The sequence below is a fragment of the Lagenorhynchus albirostris genome, chromosome X (genome assembly GCF_949774975.1).
Source record: "Lagenorhynchus albirostris chromosome X, mLagAlb1.1, whole genome shotgun sequence".
Lineage (NCBI taxonomy): Eukaryota > Metazoa > Chordata > Mammalia > Artiodactyla > Delphinidae > Lagenorhynchus > Lagenorhynchus albirostris.
In genome coordinates, this window is record NC_083116.1 from 42259853 (window position 1) to 42283239 (window position 23387).

The 23387-nt window shown below is 39.8% G+C and overlaps 1 protein-coding gene and 1 pseudogene across 1 annotated transcript in view; one reads left to right on the forward strand and one right to left on the reverse strand.

Moving 5' to 3' along the window:
- The window catches only part of LOC132512911 (nuclear RNA export factor 3-like), a 482492-nt gene that overhangs the window by 219930 nt on the left and 239175 nt on the right, over window positions 1-23387 (forward strand). The gene's annotated exons all lie outside the window — the stretch shown is intronic.
- LOC132513959 (AFG1-like ATPase) lies at window positions 14098-17620 on the reverse strand (annotated as a pseudogene).

The following is a 23387-nucleotide window of genomic DNA, read 5'->3' on the forward strand; positions in this document are numbered from 1 at the left end:
GTGTTTAGCTATTTAAGAAACCTCCATACTGCTCTCCACGTGGCTGCACCAATTTACATTCGAACCAACAGTGTAGGAGGTTCCCTTTTCTCCGCACCCTCTCCAGCATTTATTATTTGCAGACTTTTCGATGATAACCATTCTGACTCATGTGAGGTTTTGATTTGCATTTCTCTAGTAATTAGTGATGTTGAGCATCTTTTCATGTGCCTGTTGGCCGTCTTTATGTCTCCTTTGGAAAAATATCTATTTAGATCTGCCCATTTTTTGCTTGAGTTGTTTATATTTTGATATGGAGTTGTATATTTTTGGATATTAACCCCTTGTCAGTCACATCACCTGCAAACATTTTTCTCCCATTCCATAAGTTGTCTTTTCATTTTGTTGATGGCTTCCTTGGCTGTGCAAAAGATTTTAAGTTTAATTAGGTCCCATTTGTTTATTTTTGCTTTAATTTATTTTGCCTTGGGACCCTGATCTGAGAAAATATTGCTACGATTTATGTCAGAGATTGGTTCACCTGTGTTCTCTTCTAGGAGTTTTATGGTGTCACATCTTATATTTAGGTCTTTAAATCATTTCAAGTTTATTTTTGTATATGGTGTGAGGGAGTGTTCCGATTTCATTGATTTACATGGAGCTGTCCGGCTTTCCCAGCATCACTTGTTGGAGAGACAGTCTTTTCTCCATTGTATATTCTTGCCTCCTTTATTGAAGATTACTTGACCGTAGGTGGGTGGGTTTATTCCTAGGCTATCTGTTCTATCCATTGATCTATATGTCTGTTTTTGTACCAGTACCATGCTGTTTTGATTACTGTAGTTTTGTAGTATAACCTGAAGTCTGGGAAGGTTATGCCTCCAGCTCTGTTCTTTTCATCAGGATTTCTTTGGCAATTCTGGGTCTTTTGTGGTGCCATATAAATTTTTGGATTATTATTTCTAGTTCTGTGAAAAATGTAACAGGTATTTTGATAGGGATTACATTAAGTCTGTCGATTGCTTTGGGTAGTATGGCCATTTTAACAATATTAAGTCTTCCAGTCTAAGAGCATGGGACACCTTTCCATGTCTCTGAATCACCTTCCATTTCTTTTATCAATGTTTTATAGTTTTCATCATATAGGTCTTTCACCTCTTGGTTAAGTTTATTCTTAGGTATTTCATTTTTTGATGGGATTTTAAATGGGATTATTTGTTTACTTTCCTTTCTGATATTTCATTATTAGTGTAATGAAATGCAACAGATTTCTGTATATTAATCTTGTACCCTGCTACCTTGCTGAATTCATTTCAGTGAACAGAACTTAAAAGTTAAGTAAGGTGACCTAGAAACAACCTTACCAATTGCTGCTCCAGGATTCATAATCTGGAGTTACACAAAGTAACCTGGAGTTACATTTTATCCTATGAACTGACATTCGACATCTCAGAAGGCATTATTATTCACTTGTTCTCTCTAAAACAACGTGAAGTGAAATAAAAACACTAAAGCTCATTAAAAAGGATTAGATATCCTCTGCATTTCAAAAGTCACAAAAGGTGTGTGAAAATCTGGGAGATATTGTATTCAGACGTAGGTTTATCTCTTCAGTGTACAAAATATTCTTAAACAGTAGAGTTAGGTCAATGATATCAAGAGCGGATGCACAGAAAAACCACTTGGAAACAAACCAAACTAAATAAATTAATAGGAAATAAATCATATTAAGCAACAGGGTTGTCATGATGTACAAAGTAAAATATGATGACCCTTTTTCTGCAAAAGAATATATATGAACATGGGTGTATGAGGGTGATTAAATATGTTAGTGCATTACATACAGAGAAAAATCTGGAAAGTAGGCACCTATAAGTGAAGAGAAACTCTCTTTGTATTATGGTGGGCAAAAGGTAGGGACAGATGGGTGTGGCAATGTAATTTTGGTTTCTAAAAACGCATGTCTATATTTTTCCATACGTGTTAAACAAAGAGAAGTATTCATTGGTGCCCTAACAAAGTACTGAGATAAAGTTTTGTTAAACAGGTATATCAGCAGCCAAGTCACAAAATAATAGTGCAGAAATACATTTATTGACTTAGACACTAAACAGATTTCTTTGGTAATAAATCACTGAGTGTGGATTGTTGAAGATAGAAGATGTTTTTATTTTATAACTGCATTTCTATGCTGTTTCCAGAATGGAAACATTGCGTAAAATGTTAAAAATACAAAAGATTGCAAACTGATTACCAATACGCTATTCATATATTCATGGCTTCAGAAGCAGATCAAAAGAATTGATTTGACAGTTCTTTGTATGTGTGTGTATTTGTATATGTCCCTTTGTCTCAAATTTCTTTACACCAATTATTCATACACTAACTCATGCAGCTTTCTACTCAGTTCACTTAGGGGCCAGATTTCCAGTCCCAGGGCTTGAAGATCCCAGCATGGGCATGAATACAGAAGGATCGCTGCCAGTGTGAAGTCTAGAAATCTTGCCTTTAGGATGAAATTCATTCCCCTCCCCACCACCACCACAGTCCTTTCCATCCCCCATCCTTTGCCAAGCCCCCATTTCAGACTTTTACACCTGCAGTTCTGACTTTGGTCACTAGGTGGCATCGCTCTCCATTTTCTACACATTTTTCTTTTTCCCCTCAATGGAAAATATATATTTTAAAAACAAGTGAAAAGTTTCCTCAAAGTCTATTGGAAAAAAACAAGTACAGTGTGATCTTAACTTACTTTGAAACATTCAGATGTGTATAGAAAGACTAAAAGGGCGTATGTGTAGTTTCTACCCTGCTTCTCATTCATTTATTAATGTGTACTGTGTGTTTACCATGTGGCAGGAACTGTCGGTCCAATTCCTTATCTGCATCCCAACCTCCCTCTCTTCATCTCCAGACCTGCATAACTGGAAAAGCCCCCAGGAAACCAGATGGTTGTTAGTGCCCACCGCATGGAGCCCCATGACCTCAGGCTCCATTCTAAGCACAATTAGTCCAAGCTTGACCCTGGGTCCTGGAAACCAGCATGGAAACAGGAAATGATGTAGCTTAGTGGGAGAGGCTATAACTTGGGAAACTGTGGCACCTTCTAACTCAAACCCCCGTCCTTTTGCATAGGACGAGTAGGCTATTACCTTCCCTGATGGGACACCACTCAGAGAGTCAAGGATGAGGTGAACAGTGTTGCTTTCAGTTTTGCTTCTTCTCACAGGCTCCAGCTGGAGGTTTTACTTTCTCTTAGACCTTTGCTCTGTCAGAGTGGTACATTTCGGAACTGGTTTTGTATGTTTTATCCCTAAGAGGGTGGTTCTATCCATTTAGTCATCTGACAGGTCCATTTGAGGTGACATGGAGTTCCTGCTTCATGAAGACCTTCTCTGCCAGTCAGGGGGAGCCTGGATCCATACCCACAAGAGACAGAAAAGAGTAGAGACCGAGCTATCAAGACAAACACAGGACCAAGACTCTGGTCCAAATGCCTAATTCTCTTGACTTAGTGAAATGGTTTTCACATATTTCTCACATGACGGTCACTTCTTTTCTGGGTTCCTCTTACACCTGACGCTCAAATATGATCCCTTTCTCTCTCTCCTGTCCACAAACATATACCCACAATAAATTCCTCTAAAAGCTAGTGGTGAAGAAAAGTTTTCTAAATATGGCTTCAAATCCAGAAGCAATAAGGGAAAACCATAGTACACCTGATTTCATTAAAAATTGTAAGGCAGAAAGCATCCCATCAGCAAATTAAACTGAAAAATTACAAATTGGGAAACATACAACTTACATCAATGACAAAGGTTATCTACCTTGTAGTAGAAAGATTATGAAAAAGCAAGGGCAAATTAGAACATTCTGAAGGAGAAAGGGCACTAGATACAAAAAGAATTTCCCCGAAAAATGTTCCTTAAACATGTTAAAAAGTGTGAAACCTAACTCTGGATTAAGAGATGCAAAGAAAAAAACAAACAAACCAAAAAGCCGAGATGCCTCTTCTCATCATTTACATAGTCAGTGAAGAAATAGGCAATCACGTACATTGCTGGTGGTAATGTAACATGGTATATAACTCCTAGCCAGGGGATTTGATACGGTGTTATGAAATTACCAGGGTACTTACCCTTGGAACCAGCAATGTCTCTCCTAAGAATCTATCCCAAACTAACAATGTAAAAAGACATAAACACAAAGCCATTCCTGCCAGAACAATTCATACAGCAGAAGGCCAGAAACAAGACATATCCACCAATAAGGGGCTGGTTGAATAAACTGTGGTCCATCTACATCTGAGAGGACTGTGCAGCTGTAAAAAGCAATGAAGACTCCTCCTCTGTACTGTTGTGGAGTCATCTCCAGAATATATTGTTCAGTGATAAAAGCCAGGTGCAGAAAAGTGTGTGGAGCTGCTGCTGTCCAATATGACGGCCACTAGCCTCAAGTAGCTATTTACAGTAAATTAAATTCAAATTACATGAAATTAAAAAATCAGTTACTCAGAGTTGCCACGTTTTAGGTGCTAAATGTTCAATTCCTGAATAAGACTCAGGTACTTAATGACTGCTGTGTTGAACAGCACAGATACAGAACATTCCCATCTCCACAGAAGTTTCTGTTGGAGAGCACTGGTGTAGAATATGACAACTTTTACGTATGAAACGGGGAGAAAACAAATGTATGTTATATTTCCTTATATTTTAAGAACTGTACAGTTAATACAAAAGATGATAAAAATGCGTACCTATAAGGGGACAGAAGAGTAGCCCAGGATGCAAGCCAATGACGTAGATTCTCTTAAATATGAAACCTATATTACTGGCTCTATGCACTGAAAGGGCAAGAAACAATGACCAACACAGTAGTAATCAGCAACTGTAGTCCCTAGACTGAATTTCCCACTAAAAGGAACCAGGCTTCCTTGGAGAAATGCCTGATTTTTGGTCTAGGTAAGGATTGTACCAGGTGAGTCTGGACGGAACTCTCATACCAGAAATTATATCAAAAAGACTCATAACCTCAGGGCTTCCCATTGGCCAAAGATAGAACAATTTGAACATCAAAAACATTAATGACTATCATGCACTAAAACACGTCAAATATAGAAACATCTATGACACTCTAAAAAAAAAGCCAACAAAACCAACTCACTGCTCACCTTTGAGAATCCTAGGGAAACACCTGATTTTTGAAAGTGCAAATATTGCCAGTGAACTGTATATACACCTTGCCTTTCCTGTGCTTGTTATACCTACACATAGTTGTTGAGGGAAGAATTCTTTTATAAAAGAATTTCCGCCAATACATGCAGAAGCAATTAAAGAATTTGTACGTCATGCTTTTGCAACCTTTTATGAAATGTAGCTCTAGGCAATGATCATTAGAGGCTGCAAAAAAGGGATGTGAAAAGCAGATGGGAAATTTTATAAAAGCTGTGTCACAGTATCTCTGAATTTGCCTTTCCTCACTTGTAAAATGGGAACAATTCTATCCATATTAGACAATTACTGTGAGGAGCAAAAGGTCAATCAGGCAGATGATACATATAGTGCTGAATAGGGATGAATAGTCTTATCTCATACCTGACCTTCCTTTAAAGGAGATTCCCTTGATACAATCCAAACAGCATGATTATAAGACAATAATGTGGAAATATTAAATGGAAGGGAAACGTATAAGTTTTCATTACGTATTCACTTCAGTGTCATTTCTCTGTGCTGGAGTCATTTCTCAGATAATTTAGGAGAAAGGAAAACTGACTCCAGCATTTCCATTGGGTGTGTGAAAGAAAACCATCGGTCCATTTCACATTATTTCATATCTTTTCCCATTCCACTTTTAATAATTATGTTAATTTCTTAAGAATAACATGTGTACTCAAACGAACTTATCTATCAAACAGAAACAGACTCACAGACAGGGAACACACTTGTGGTTGCCAAGGGGGAGAGGGGGTGGGGGAGGGACGAATTGGGAGTTTGGAATTATCCGATGCAAACTATTTATACATAGAATGGATAAACGACAAGGTCCTACTCTATAGCACAGGAAACTATATTCAATATCCTGTAATAAACCATAATGGAAAAGAATGTCAAAAGGAATATATATGTGTAACTGAATCACTTTGCTGTACAGCAGAAATTGACACAACATTGTAAATCAACTATACTTCAATAATAATAATAAAAAAAGAATAACATGTACTGTAACCCAGCAAGAATGGGCTTTGCAGAAGAACACTACAGTAAATCACTGGGGGCCAGGCACATCATAGGTTCTTGGGTAAATCGTTTCCCCTATGCTGGCCATTTTTTTGGATAAAACCTCCCAGATGTAGAGGCTAATGAGATACCATCTGGGAAAGCACTTTTGAGACCTTAGATGGGATGGAAGAAGCTATTATTTCTACGTAATTACTTTCCAATCTACACTTCAGATATTATCATACTCTGTGTTGAATGAATTCAGTAGGCATAAGTCCTTGCATTACTTTGTACTTGAACGGCCATTTGTGAATAGTCTTAGGGTGGTTGGAACGGAAAAGTTATATATTAGGGCAGGACCTCTGGCCCAGAAAATCATAGGGACTTATCTATTGTGAATGCATGCATTTTTTCTATCTCATGCATTTTCCACAACATTCCTGGAAGGTAGAGAATAACATATCTTTACATCATGTTGTAGCTGGAGAAACAGTAATGTACAGAGGTTAAGCAACTTGGCTGGGGGTCATCCTTCTCTTAAGAGGAAAAGCAGAGACTGACACCCTGTATGTCCAAGTGCAGACTGCATGATGCTCAGCTGCACATGACACCGTATTCAAATAAGTCTTGCTTTCCTGCTGGCCTGGGTCACTTCTGAAATCTATCTTCACTTCCGATGCCAGGCTGATAGTCCTGCTTGTATTTATTCAAGTCGGTGAACATCACTGTACTTCAATTTCCTGTTCTGTAGAGACAAGGGAATGTGGTTAGGTCATTAGCGTTTGAAAGTGAATTCCCAGACAACATAAGGAATATGCACAGTATAATAGAGGGACAGGTGTTATGCTGAGGATGAATAATTGAAGGAACAGCCTCCAAATGCATGAAGGTCAAAAGTTCCTGGATTCATTAATGCATATTGATAAATCAACCTGTGAAAAAGTTGTACTAAGTGAAATCCCCACCAGCAATATCAGACTTTGTAGGATTCCCCATATGCACCCCCACACTGGAAATTCTCAGTAGTTTATTGTTACACTTGAAAAACATGAACATAGAAATTCTCTTATTGTCATCAGATTTAATTGGATAGTAAGGTTATTTAAAAGTATCCCTAGTATGCAGACTCTTCTGCTAATCATCATTTGCATTAGTTATTAATGCAAAAAGGTCCAGTGACATCGGCAACCTAACAAACCATGAGTGACGGCCTTATAAGCCAGCAAGTTCTCCTAGGGCTACTGCCTGCATGAAGGCTCCAGGGTGTGTGTGTGTGTGTGTGTGTGTGTGTCCTCTGCGGCCTCCTAAGGACAATGTGTATCCCTAGAAAGAGATTGAGGATATCTCTTTGTGATATATGTTGAGTTCAAGTTTAGAGAGGAGCTGGATCTGCTCGTTCTTGAGTCTTTCGAAATGGCACAAGAGTTGGACCACAGCAAGCTTCTGAGCAGACAGTAGTCTCGTTCCCCCAGATGGAAGGCAAGCCTGTCTGTGAACTCACCTGCTCAGGTCAGGGATGGATCCCTCCAGGACATAAGGTGTGGCAGTCTGCCTAAATGTGCCTCTGAACACTGAAGTTGAGGGCTCCCATCTTGCAGCTGTCAGTTGCAGAGCCCTGAGAAGCTGCATCCTCTCAGCCACCCACCACCATGGGTTCAGTCATCTGCATGAGGAGCTCTGCACTCAGGGATAAAAATCCTTAAATTCTTAGCACATCTTTGACACGTCGTGCATTCACCTATTCATCCGTTCATACGTTTAACAGACATTAAGAAGAAACTCTACACTATCCCTTCAGTAAGTTTTAGGCTTCTCCAGAATGGAAACAAGGAAATAAAGTGTGGGAAGGCTGGTGTGGTCAATTCAGATGTTAAATCTAAGAAGAGATAGATCCTTCTCATTAAGATTTCAAGCTGCTCAAGTATCTTATAAATGGTGATTATAGAACATCATTTAATGCTGTGGGCCTCTGTCCACATCTCTGGTTACTGACCTCTTTACATATATATTCTGCACTCTGCAACTAAAGATCTACAATGAATTCTTGATACTCAGTTCACATCCCCCGACCTCCCCTGCAACTCAGTCTTCATCTCTCATCTAATGGGGATGTCCCTCCACTCCTCCACTGAAATTTATCTTGCCAAAGTCAACAACCACCTTTTTGTCACATTTATACATCATGAGTGTTGAAATGCATGGCCAAATGGAGACAGAGGTTTCCCTAGCCAGGATACAATTAAGTTGCTTGTCTACAGACAAGGATTACATTGCAAACTGATACTGGCAGTTACCTGAAATCTAGAATTGTAAAACACCTTGCATGGAGACCAAGTCAGGTAATGGGGAAGTGTGTGCTATAGACAGTAGGCTTTCAAATGAAGTTGAAAATGTCCCCCACATGTCTCATACTTTTGCATCATTGAAAGGGATTTTACAAATAGGTCTACAGCAGGATAACAATGTTTATTAGGGTCTCCTCACTAGACTCTGTCTCACCTGTCTCTTTTTTTTTTCTCACGGTATTTCCAATTATGGAATGAAATCATCTGAAATTGTAATGTTGTCTCACGTGTTGAGGGGCCGTATGGCCCAGCAGTTCCAGTTCTAGTTACACACTCAAGAGAAATAAAAACACGTCTACATAAAAACTCGGAGAAAAATATTCATAGTAACATTACTCATAACACCCAAAAAGTGGAAACAACTCACATGCCTATCAATTGATAAGTACACAAGTAAAATTTGGCATAGTCATACAACAAACTATTATTCAGCCATGAAATGAATGAAGCACTGATACATGTACAACATATACGATCCTTGATACCATTATGCTAGTGAACAAAGTCAAACATAAAAGACCAAATACTATGTGACTCAATTTATAGGGAATGTTCAAAATAGGCAAATCCATAGAGACAGACAGCAAATCAGTGCTTGCCTGGTACTAAGTATGGGTACGGGGCTTCAGTGTTTTCAAACATTATGGAAGTGTTGGGAACTACAGAAATGCCTAAAATTCAGTTATGGTGACGGTTGCATGCATTTACTACAAATCATCACACTGTACCCTTAAAGTGTGTGAACGTTATTGCCTGTAAACTTTACCCAAAGAAAGCTGTTTAAAATTAAAAAATTAAAAATAAAATATGATGTTGGCCTGGTCTTCTTTTGTACCACCATAACAAGCAAGTTACATTCAGGACGGACGTAGTTAAGGATGGTGATAGGAGTTGGTTATAAGGATTGCCATCCTGATAATTCCCTACCTTCATTCCTGGGCCTGGATTTAGGAAGGGAGAGCGAATGAGAAGCAAGGCCATGAAGGGGTTGAAAGAAACAGAAGGAAATGTGGTTGTCAGTGCGCACACACACACACATGCACCCATACACTGACACACTCACACCATATATATTCATACATCGACCAGGCTGCGTTTTGAATCCTAGGACTCTCACAAGAGAGCGCAATGTGTGCTCAAAGAGGACACATTCCGCTCATGTGCAAATAGCCACATGAATCCTGAACTGTGCCCTTCAGCGCAGTTAAATGCCATCCACACAGCCTTGACAATGGGGAATATAAGGAACACTGAATTCCAAATGACACGAGGTTGTGAGACTCCATTATGTCTCATCCATAGGATGGAATTCTAGTCAGGCAGCAAAAACGAGTTATAGTCACGACAAGGAGAGAGGATTTGTTGCCTATCAGATTAGCAGCGATTCACATTATTTCTAAAGTGTGCAGAAACAGGAATTTTCATATAGTATTGTTAGAAATATAAAATAGTAAGAGTTTGTTCAAATAAAATAGTTTTTTCATTGTTTTGAAAGAACACTTCCAGAACTTATAAAAATGCTTACTAAGATATCTGCATGTATATGAACAAGAATGTTAAGCACACTATAGTTTGTAATAGAAAACGTGGTAAAGGAACTATATTTACATCACTAGTACTGGAAAAGTGAATTCTGGAGCATTCATATAATGCAACAACCAGGGCAATATAAAAAAATAAGTGAAATTTTATTGTCAAGTAACTTAAAATGTTATCACAGAAACTCATCTACATGGAAATATGGTCACAATAAGTGCCAAGGTGGGTTACAATGATCATAAATGACAGGGATCCAGTTTTGCTTATATAGGTGTATACCTCTTTATCCAGAGGTCTTTAAAAATAATTAAAAAAAAACCTTTCTGTTAAAACATAAAAATAAAAATGGTCTTTCTGTTGAAATCACATAGAGCTTTCCACTCAGCATAGAAAGAGGCTGCACTTTCTGTCTAAATACCTCAGTATCCCTGTACCTGGAGTGTGTCCCTTTTCCACCCAGACTTCCAGAAAGCTCTCTGGATTTAGGCCTTTCGCTCCCACCTTCTGGCTCAGCGATGTTCATGCTGCAGTTCGGTCCACTGTCACGAGGTGGCACCATCGTACCTCCATTGTCAAACTTCTCTACAAAGACGTTCATTCAAAGAGCAAAAAAATACCATCCTCTTCCTCAAAACCCAGCCCATGAACCTATGTATAGAATGATTCTAATTTTGCCTGAAAAACCTGTTAGGTGTAAAAGAAGAGTGTAAAAACATATACTCCGGGTCTTGAATACGAAGACGAAATAGCAGGTGGCAGTAGCGTGTTGGCAACGGTCGGCTGTTGAAGGGCTTTACAGGACTGGTGGGAGGTGGAAGAGAGAATGGGGCTCCAGAGCGGGGTCTTGGCGGCTGTGCCCAGTGTCATGGACAGGGTATGACAGGGAGTGGGAAAAGTTCTGGACAGACTCTACGGGGTGGGTGGGGGTGGAGGGTGAACACCCTACTCTCTGGGAAGGACCCCCCCCCCCTGCAGTGTGGACACTTCAACCTACACTTAGGAGATACCTCAATAAACTCGATGTTCTTTTCGGGTCAACAGCAGATGGGACTGCTCTAGTAATACATCTAAGTTTCACAAACATAATTAGTGTCTTAGTAAACAAAACATTCCAAGATCTTCTTATCCTTGGCCTCATGTGCTCATTTTCTTTGTGAAAGAAAAATGGAGGTGGAAGCCACCTGCTGGCCAGATCCAAGATTGCAGCTCTGAAGCTCCGACCAGGGAGCTTGGCCGAGGAGAGTGAGGACGAAGTTTAGGCTCTGGGTTAATGGTGTTAGCCAGTGTTTTCCGGAATTTTTCACTTGCTGGTGGCAATTTCTCTGTATCTACCATTTTTCTGGCATATCTAAATCTGAGATAGGAATCAAGCTCTGGTCTGATATGAAGATAAAGATTGTGAAGTGGAGTGTACAAGCCATAGGACATATAGAAACACACACATACACACACCGTCAATTCAATTTTAAAAGCTACTTTGTTCTTCTATAAAATTGAATGCAATGAATGTTTATAACGTGAAGAATGTATGTGCACACATATGTGCACTATCATCTTCATCGTCAAGAGGGATTTTTGGGTGAGTACCCATGGGGCCACAATATCAGGGGAGTGTAAGATGCTCACTTCTCAAGCCTTGGAAGCCCATTTTCTCAAAGGGAGGCTGCCCTGTGTCCTCTCTCTCCTTAGGGCAACGGATGTAACTTCATTTGAATCCTGCCACTTATCTGGAGAGGTGCTGTCGGTTCTATGAGCCTGAGCTTTGTTGTCTATGAAATGGGACTCGGGATCCTTTTGTCACACAGCCATCCCAAGGAGAAAATGAGAAAACCTGTTCAAAGTATATGGTACATTGTGGGACTTCAAGGGCTCTTTAAAAGTCAAGGCTTAGTAGCAGGGGCTGGCTGAGCCTTAGGGCTAAGGCAGGCACTGTGGAAAGGTGTTTCTCATTGTTTCTCCTAATGAGAATATAGATATCTTTATGAAGGAAGCAAATCTCTCTCTGGTATGCCTTGAGTTCAAAGTTTTAACGACAGAAGGATCTCTAGTTTCTTGGGAGACTCAGAAGCTCCTAAGAGCTACCCAACATCGTGCCTCCGAGCAGACCCTAACCCAGTTCCCCACGCTGGGAAGACAGGCTTGCCTTTGACTCACCTGGTGAGCTCAGTGAGAGATGGCACCAGGGCAGCAAGCCATAGTGTTTGCCTAACTGCTGCTCCTGGACTGCTCTGTATGTTAATACGTTTATAGGAAAATTCTATACTTGTTTCCCATTCAACAGTGCAGGGGTCCTCAGATCATGTCGCACCAGGATTTCAGCCACCTGCTGCCTCCCTGAGAGGCAAAGATCCACAAATTACTACCATTTCTTTGACACACAATTATCCATTCTTCCTATCACTCATAGCTCAATATATATTGAGCTCAAAAACCCATACTGTTCATTGGAGGCATCCCATTAACTCTAAAGTGGAAATAAGAGGGAAATATGGGAAATTTCTTTCAAAGGTTAAATCTGAGATGACATGACTCCTGCAATATTAACTTTTATACTTTCAAGGAACTGAAGATGTAAAAGAAAATCCCTCTTTGGACCCCTTTTCCCCATTCAGTCACAGGCCTTCTCTCTGTGTCTGTCTCTGTCTCTGTTTCTCTCTCTCTCTCTTCTGTCTGCCTCTGTTTCTCTCTCCCTTTCTCCCCCGTCCTTCAAAATCAAAGTTCCAGAAAGCATTTTCTGCATTCCCGGTTAACATTCTTCACTTCCCACTAACCTCTTATCTCACTGCACTATTGAATCTTGCAATGAACGTGCTCTCACCAAGGTCACTAGGTCCAGCTATTTGTATAAATATGTTAATACATGAAAATTGCCTTAATGACCTCCTAAATTATACATGCTATGCAGATTGCTTCTGTTACTTAACAACAAATCTTTGACAGTTTCCCAGGCTCTGGAGCGTGAGGTACAAACCCAAGCTGTCCTGTTCTCTAACTGTGTAGTCCTAGGCCAAGTTCTCCCCGTCCCTCAGTTTTTCATCTAGAAAATGGGGTTGAGCAACTCTATCTACCTCTTAGGGGTGCCTGGAGCATTAAATGAATCAATACAGTAAAAATCATTAGGAGTTTAAAAATTTAGCCATATTTATTTTTTGCATATATCTTTATTATCATTACTATCCCCACAGGCACACACAAAAACATAGGATAGAGTGGGGTTTATTCACAATCAGTGACATTTGGGGTATACGGTTAGTGTGTGTGTTTGTTTCCTAGGGCTGCTGTTACTAATTAACAGGAACTTCGTGGCTTAGAACAACAGAAATGCATTATCCCATAGTTTTAGAGACCGGAAATCTGAAATCAAGGTGTCGGCAGGCAGCGGCCATGGCTCACGGGCCCAGCCGCTCCGCGGCATGTGGGATCTTCCCGGACCGGGGCACGAACCCGCGTCCCCTGCATCGGCAGGCGGACTCTCAACCACTGTGCCTCCAAGGAAGCCCCAGAGGAGAATTCTTCCTTTCCTCTTCCAGCTTCTGGTGGCTCCTGGCTTCCCTTGGTTTGTGCCAGCATAACTCCAGTCTCTGCCTCTGTCTTCACATGGCCTTCTTCCCTCTGTGTGTGAAATCTCCCTCCTTTCTTTTATAAGGACATTAGTCATTGGGTTTAGGGACCATCCTAAATCCAATCATCTCTTGAGATCTTTAACTTAATTATATCTGCAAAGACCCTATTTCCAACTAAGGTATGGGAGTGTTATGATTTCGAAATATTGGGGGCACCCAATTCAACCCACTACAGTGAGATAAGTTATAAAATTAAGTGTAAGATGAGATCTTATGATTTGTATGTAAATATATAAATGTATGCATACATGTATAAATATATAATACCTGCATAAGTATAATTCTGGAGGAATATAATGCAGATGAAAACATTAGAAGGGCTTTTTTAAAATAAAATATTTATTAATTTATTTAAAATAACAATGATAAAACCATTATATTCAACCTATAAAATTAACAGAAATAACATTTTTATGAAAATAATTATACTTCTAAAATGAAAATAGTAAGAAGAGTAGCATTGTTTTATACTTTGGGCAAATCTCTTTAATGTCTGGCGTAATAGGAGATAGTGGAATTCTCATACCTGCTTCTACAGTCAGACTATTGTTATATGTTGCTTTGGTTGAGTCATATAAGAAAATCTAGCCTCACACAAATATGTAGCTGGAAAAGGGGAAAGTATTTTAACAGCCTTGTTAAATAGTTGTGGATTTTCTTCTTTGCTGCTACATGAAAACTCAGCAAGAACTTCCTTCCAAAGAGTTCACTATGGAAAGAGGGGGAAAAGAGTAACTTTACAGTGGAGACAAACACTACCTCAGACAAGTGTGATCAAGGTTAACATCAACAGTGTTAAGTCACATTGATCATATGTGCCCTTGATATGATCTGATGAAAAGAGCACTTGACCTCTGTGGTCTTCCTCCCAAAGCCCACAATTCCAGTCAAATCATGAGAAAAACATCAGACAAATCCCATTCGAGGGACAGTCTACAAAATAACTGACGAGTATTCCCCAAAACTGTCAGGGTCATCAAAAAGAAGGAAAGTCTGAGAAATTGTCACAACTAAGAGGACTCTAAGGAGGCATGATGACTAAAGGTAATGTGGTATCCTGGATGGGATCTCCCTCACATAGCTCTTCAAATGTGCAGTCGGCAACGGTTCCACAGGCTTTATTCAGCCGCAGCTCTCTGCCTTGCACTTTTAGAATCCTTGGTCTAGTTAAATCACTTTGTTTCTGAGCCAGCTCATCAAACAACTTATCCATGACAGCCTCCACATTAGCTTCACTTGTGAGATAGTAGAGTTCTCCTGCAGCAGGAAGTTCCCTTTTCCGATAATCTATCCCAGAATCTAGCTGGACCATATTACAGTATTCCAGAAAGAAATACAGCATTGCCCACATACATGCATTCCTCTCTCTCATTGCCTCAGAGACCTTCAGGACAGCTATGAATGATACAAAGTTAGCTCTTTGGGGTCCATTTTAATAGAGAACATCTGGTGGCCTGTTGGATGTTGCCACAACAACGACCCCATTTTTTTTTTTTTCGGTACACGGGCCTCTCACCGTTGTGGCCTCGCCCGTTGCGGAGCACAGGCTCCGATGCGCAGGCTCAGCGGCCATGGCTCACAGGCCCAGCCGCTCCACGGCATGTGGGATCTTCCTGGACTGGGGCACGAACCCGTGTCCCCTGCATCGGCAGGCGGACTCTCAACCACTGCGCCACCAGGGAAGCCCGATGACCCCCATTTTTGAACAGATTTTCAAAAAGCTGTTTCAGAATCATGGCATCAGCAATGTCAGTGACCTGAAATTCATCAAAGCATAAGAGACATGCTTCTTCACTGATTTCTTCAGCTATAGGAGCTATTGGATCGTATGATTTAGCCATGAGTCCTGGTTTCCTTTATGGCAAACTCTGTTTAAGGCGGTGTATTCTTTTGTGAGCATCTAGCATGAAACCATGAAAATGAACCCGTTTTTTCCTCTTCATTTCCACATAAGCATAAAACACGTCCATCACCATTGTTTTCCCTGTACCTTAGAAAGAAAAGGCCTTCTGCCTCTATACTGTATCCTTTAAGGTCCTCATGTAATTCCCGCAAACACTGTATGACTCTTCTGTGATGTTCATCGTCCTTTAGCTCACGAGCTTTGATCAGAAAGTCACAGAGGTCCAGTGGTCCATGACAAACAGCTAAAGCTTTTGAATAAACCTCTGTAGCAGCAGTTGGAGACATACTCTCGGGGGTCTGAACTGTATAGGCTTTACAAAAGGGGTTTCCAGGGGCGGTGACCGAAGGGGCGAGAGCAGCAGCCCAAGCCCTGCGCCCAACACATCTTCCTCTCAGCCGGCTCGGCGCTAAGCGCCTAGAAGGGCTTTTCTTTAGATGGTGGGCTTTGAGGTGTTATTATCTTATTTCCCTTTGTATGTTATCTATTTTTAACTGTAATAAATTCCCATTGCCCTTGAAATTATACAAAATATTAAAAAGGCTGGAGAAACATAAACATTTTCTGCTCCAAGCACAGGGAAGTTATCCACTTTAGTAAGGGATCATCCCTGAGGCACAGGAAGGGAGACAGAATGTTGGAGGAGCCCCTTCCACAATATAACAGGACACAGGTCTCCAAATTCCAAACCACACTGATTAAGATCTGTTGTTTAAACTTTTGCCCAGCTAACTGAGAAAAAACCATGGGACGTTAGTTTTATTTCGCTGTGCCCTGATGAACAGTAATGTTGAGGGTCTTATCAGATGAGAAGCACTAGTGTGCACTAGTTAGGTGTGGGGCTCAGCTGCCACACAGAACTGGTTCATATCTTAATCTTGTGACTGGCTAGCACTGCCATCACTGTGCCTCAGTTCCCTGATGGTTACAGTTCAGAAACAGTAGCTTCTCCTCACAGGATGTGGTGGGAATTAAATGACCAAGTATAGGTTTAGCACTTACAACACTGTAGGGCCAGAGGAAGTCAGTAATAATATTAACCATTCTTATTATTATCATACCTAAATTGACCATTAGTGCTTAAGGCCATTTTATTATTATGTGGGCTTATACTGATTGGCTTGAATTGACCTCCATAATATGATGTTTGTAGAAAAAAAGCAGTTTACAAAACCGTATGTAGGGTATCATCTCATTGCTCATCTTAAAAATGCAGGTTATATTTGCATAACAAAATTTCTGAAAACAAATATACACTCACCTCTTAAGAGTACTTATCCATGAATAGTAGACACCAAGGTTTTCTAATGATTTTTGCTCTTTTTATCTCTTCTTGAGATCCCCAAAGTAACATGGGGTTATAGATAGTTTAAGAGAAAGGGACATTTGACTAAATGGGATCACAGATCATTATGGAACAATACTTAATTATCTATTTAACCAAAGTGACAATAAAAGACTTTAAAAGCAAATACAGCAGGTTACATAGTTGTGAGCAAAACGTAGCTATTTTAATACTGAGAAGACTGTTTTCTTATGTAATTAAAGACATGATAAACACAACATGAAGCACAGGAAATTATTTTGGAAAGAGAAAAACTATCACCTTTCTAGGCAGATTATTTAAAAGGTACAGAAAAACCTTTCCCAATCTCTTATCAAGAGCAGACCTACAGTCAAAGAAACCCTGTCTTCATAGCAGATGAAAGAAAATTAAGTTTTATTTTAACATAAATATACTATTGATATTAAAGCTTATTATTTAAACATTTATGGAAGATTGGCTCAAGATGGGGGAGTAGAAGGATGTGTGCTCACCCCTTCTTGCCAGAGTACTGGAATCAAAACTATCTTCTGAATAACCATTGAGAGGAAGACGCTGAAACCCACAAATAAAGATACCCCACATCCAAAGACAAAGGAGAAGCCACATGAGATGGTAGGAGGGGCACAATCATGAAAAAATCAAATCCCATAATTGCTGGGTGGGCGACTCACAAACTGGAGAACCATTATACTACAGAAGTTCTCCCACTGGAGTGAAGGTTCTGAGCCACGTGTCAGGCTTCCCAACCTGGGGGCTCGGCAACAGAAGAAGGAATCCCCAGAGAACCGGACTTTGAAGGCCAGCAGGATGTGATTGCAGGACTTCCACAGGACTGGGGGAAACAAGAGACTCCACTCTTGGAGGGCACACACAAAGTCTCATGCGCACCAGGACCCAGGGGAAAGGAGCAGTGACCCCACAGGACACTGAACCAAACCTACCTGCTAGTGTTGGAGGGTCTCCTGAAGAGGTGGGGGGCGGCTTTGGCTCATCATGGGGGCAAGGACACTGGCAGGACCAGTTCTGGGAAGTACTCTTTGGTGTGAACCCTCCCGGAGGCCCCCATTAGCCCCACCAAACAGCTTGCAGGCTCCAGTGCGGGGTTGCCTCAGGCCAAACACCAACATGGAGGGAACACACCCCTCCCATCAGCAGACAAGTGGATTAAAGTTTTACTGAGCATGCCCTGCCTACCCACCACCAGTTCCACTCATCAGGAAGCTTGCACAAGCCTCTTAGATAGCCTCATCCACCAGAGGGCAGACAGAAGAAGCAAGAAGTACTACAATCCTGCAGCCTGCAGAATGAAAACCACAACCACAGAAAGTTAGACAAAATGATTATGTCCTAGATGAAGGAACAAGATAAAACCCCAGAAAAAGAACTAAATGAAGTGGAGATAGGAAACCTTCAAGAAAAAGAATTCAGAATGGTGAAAGTGAAGGTGATCCAGGATCTTGGAAAAAGAATGGAGGCAAGGATGGAGAAGATGCAAGAAATGTTTGAAAAAGACCTAGAAGAACTAAAGAACAAACAGAGATGAACAATACAATAACTGAAATTAAAAATACACTAGAAGGAATTAATAACAGAATAACTGAGGCAGAAGAACGGATAAGTAACCTGGAAGACAGAATGGTGGAAATCACAGCCGTGGAACAGAATAAAGAAAAAAGAAATGAAGACAGCCTAAGAGACCTCTGGGACAACATTAAACACATCAACATGGGCGTTACAGGGGTCACAGAAGGAGGAGAGAGAAAGGACCCAAGAAAATATTTGAAGAGATAATAGCTGAAAAATTCCCTAACATGTGAAAGGAAACAGTCAACCAAGTCCTGGAAGCGTAGAGTTCCAGGCAGGAAAAACCCAAGGAGGAACACACCGAGACACATAGTGATCAAACTGACAAAAATTAAAGACAAAGAAACAATACTAAAAGCAACAAGGGAAAAATGACAAATAACATACAAGGGAACTCCCATAAGGTTATCAGCTGATCTCTCAGCAGAAACTCTGAAAGCCAGAAGGGAATGGCACAATATGTTTAAAGTGATGAAAGGGAAGAACCTATAGCCAAGATACTCTACGCAGCAAGGCTCTAATTCAGGTTTAATGGAGAAACCACAAGCTTTACAGACAAGCGAAAGCAAAGAGAATTCAGCATCACCAGACCAGCTTTGCAAAAAATGCTAAAGGAACTCCTCTAGGTGGGAAAGAGACTAGCAACTTAAAACAACCCTTACGCATATAGACAGCTATATCAAAACTTCATGCGAGAAGATATACAGACTGCCAACAAACACATGAAAGAATGCTCAACATCATTAATCATTAGAGAAATGCAAATCAAAACTACAATGAGATATCATCTCACACCAGTCAGAATGGCCATCATCAAAAAATCTAGAAACAATAAATGCTGGAGAGGGTGTGGAGAAAAGGGAACACTCTTGCACTGCTGGTGGGAATGTGAATTGGTTCAGCCACTATGGAGAACAGTATGGAGGTTCCTTAAAAAACTACAAATAGAACTACCATATGACCCAGCAATCCCACTACTGGGCATATACCCTGAGAAAACCGAAATTCAAAAAGAGTCATGTACCAAAATGTTCATTGCAGCTCTATTTACAATAGCCCGGAGATGGAAACAACCTAAGTGCCCATCATCGGATGAATGGATAAAGAAGATGTGGCACATATATACAATGGAATATTACTCAGCCATAAAAAGAAATGAAATTGAGCTATTTGTAATGAGGTCTGTCATACAGAGTGAAGTAAGTCAGAAAGAAAAAGACAAATACCGTATGCTAACACATATATATGGAATTTAAGAAAAAAAATGTCATGAAGAACCTAGGGGTAAGGCAGGAATAAAGATGCAGACCTCCTAGAGAACGGACTTGAGGTTATGGGGAGGGGGAAGGGTGAGCTGTGACAGGGCGAGAGAGAGTCATGGACATATACACACTAACAAACGTAGTAAGGTAGATAGCTAGTTGGAAGCAGCCGCATGGCACAGGGATATTGGCTTGGTGCTTTGTGACAGCCTGGAGGGGTGGGATAGGGAGGGTGGGAGGGAGGGAGATGCAAGAGGGAAGAGATATGGGAACATATGTATATGTATAACTGATTCACTTTGTTATAAAGCAGAAACTAACACACAATTGTAAAGCAATTATACCCCAATAAAGATGTTAAAAAAAAAAAACAACTTCATGCAAACAGCAAACCCAAAAACTACAATAGATACACACACAAAAAAGAAAAAGTAACCCAAACACAACACTAAAGATGGTCAGCAAATCACAAGGGAAGAGACCAAAGAGGAAGGGAAGAAAAAAGACCTACAAAAACAAACCCGAAACAATTAAGATAATGGCAATAGAACACACATATCGATAATTACCTTAAATGTAGATGGACTAAATGCACCAACCAAAAGACCCAGACTGGCTTAATGGATACAAAAACAAGACCCGTATATATGCTGTCTACAAGAGACCCACCTCAGACCTAGGGACACATACAGACTGAAAGTGACGGGATGGAAGAAGGTATGCCATGCAAATGGAAATCAAAAGAAAGCTGGAGTCGCAATACTCGTATCAGAAAAAAGTAGACTTTAAAATAAAGACTGTTATAAGAGACAAAGAAGGACACTACATAATGATCAAGAGATCAATTCAAGAAGAAAATATAACAATTGTAAATATATATGCATCCAACATAGGAGCACCTCAATATTTAAGGGGAATATTAACAGCAATAAAGGGAGAAATTGACAGTAACACAGTAAGAGTGGGGGACTTTAATACCCCACTTTCATCAATGGACAGATCATCCGGACAGAAAATCAATAAGGAAATACAGTTCTTAAACGACACATTAGACCACATGGACTTAATTGATATTCATAGAGCATTTCATCCAAAAGCAGCAGAATACACATTCTTCTCAAGTGCACGTGGAATATTCTCCAGGACTGATGACATGCTGGGCCACAAAGCAAGCTTTGGTATATTTAAGAAAATTGAAAATATATCAAGCATCTTTTCCAGCCACAATGCTATGATATTAGGAATAAACTACAAGAAAAAAACTATAGAAAACACAAACACATGAAGGCTAAACAATATGCCACTAAACAAGCAATGGTTCACTGAAGAAATCAAAGAGAAAATAAAAAAAATACCTAGAGACAAATGAAAATGAAAACACAATGATCCAAAACCTATGGGATTCAGCAAAGGCCGTTCTAAGAGGAAAGTTTATAGCAATACAATCTTACCTCAGGAAACAAGAAAAATCTCAGAGAAACAACCGAACCTTACACCAAAAGCAACTAGAGAAAGAACAAAGAAAACCTAAAGTTAGTAGAAGGAAAGAAATCATAAAGATCAGATCAGAAATAAATGAAATAGAGACAAAGAAGACAACAGCAAAGATCAATGAAACTAAAGGCAGGTTCCTTAAAAAGATAAACAGAATTGATAAACCTTTAGACAGACTAATCGAGAAAAAAAGGGAGAGGACTCAAATCAATAATACTAGAAATGAAAAAGGAGAAGTTACAACTGACACGACAGAAATATGAAGGATCATGAGACATTACTACAAGCAACTCTATGCCAATAAAATGGACAACCTGGAAGAAATGCACAAATTCTTACTAAGGTCCAGTCTCCCAAGACTGAACCAGGAACAAATAGAAAATATGAACAGACCAATCACAAGCACTGAAATTGAGACTGTGATTAAAAATCTTCCAACAAACAAAAGCCCAGGACCACATGGCTTCACAGGCGAATTCTATCAAACATTTAGAGATGAGCTAACACCTATCCTTCTCAAGCTGTTCCAAAAAATTGCAGAGGAAGGAACACTCCCAAACTCATTCAAGTGAGGCCACCATAACCCTGATACCAAAACCAGACAGAGATACCACAAAAAAAGAAAATTACTGGCCAATATCACTGATGAACATAGATGCAAAAATCCTCAACACAATACTAGCAATTCGAATCCAACAATACATTAAATGGTTCATACAACATGATCAAGTGGGATTTATCCCAGGGATGCATGGATTTTTCAATATCAACAAATCCATCAGTGTGATACACCACATCAACAAATTGAAAAATAAAAACCACATGATCATTTCAATAGATGCAGAAAAAGCTTTGGACAAAATTCAGCGCCCATTTATGATAAAAACTCTCCAGAAAGTTGGCACAGAGGGAACATAGCTCAACACAATAAAGGCCTCATATGACAAACCTACAGCTAACATCATACTCAATAGTGAATAGCTGAAAGCATTTCCACTTCAATCAGGAACAAGACAAGGATGTCCACTCTCACAACTTTTATTCAACATAGTTTTCGGAAGTCCTAGCTATGGCAATCAGAGAAGAAAAAGAAATTAATGGAATCCAAGTTGGAAAAGAAGTAAAACTGTCACAGTTTGCAGATGATAGTATGTATAGAAAATCCTAAAGATGCTACCAGAAAACTACTAGAGCTCATCAGTGAATCTGGTAAAGTTGCAGGCTACAAAATTAATACACAGAAAACTGTGGCATTTCTATACACTAACAATGAAAGATCAGAATGTGAAATTCAAGAAACAATCCCATTTACCATCACATCAAAAAGAATAAAATACCTAGGAATAAACCTACCTAAGGAGACAAAAGACCTGTACTCCAAAAACTATAAGATGCTGATGGAAAAATCGAAGAAGAGACAAACAGATGGAAGGATATACGATGTTCCTGGATTTGAAGAATCAATATTGTCAAAATGACTACACTACCCAAGGCAATCTACAGATTCAATGCAATTCTTATCAAATTACCAATGGCATTTTTTCACAGAACCAGAACAAAATATCTTAAAATTTGTATGGAGACATAAAAGACCCTGAATAGCCAAAGCAATCTTGAGAAAGAAAAATGGAGCTGGAGGAATCAGGCTCCCTGACTTCAGACTATACTACAAAGTTACAGTCATCAAAACAGTATGGTACTGGCATGAAAATAGAAATATAGATCGATGGAACAGGATAGAAAGCCCAGAAATAAACCCATGCACCTATGATCAATTAATCTATGACAGTGGAGGCAAGACTATACGATGGTGGAAAGACAGTCTCTTCAACAAACGTTGCTGGAAAAACTGAACAGCTACATGTAAGAAAAATAAAATTATATCATTCTTTAACACCATACACAAAAATAAGGTCAAAATGGATTAAAGACTTAAATATGAGACGGGACAACTCCTAGAGGAAAACATAGGCAGAACACACTGACATAAATTGCAGCAATATCTTTTTCAATCCGTCTCCCAGAGTGATGGAAATAAAAAGAAAAATAAACAAATGGGACCTAATTAAACTCAAAAGCTTTTGCACAGCAAAGGAAACCATAAATAAAACGA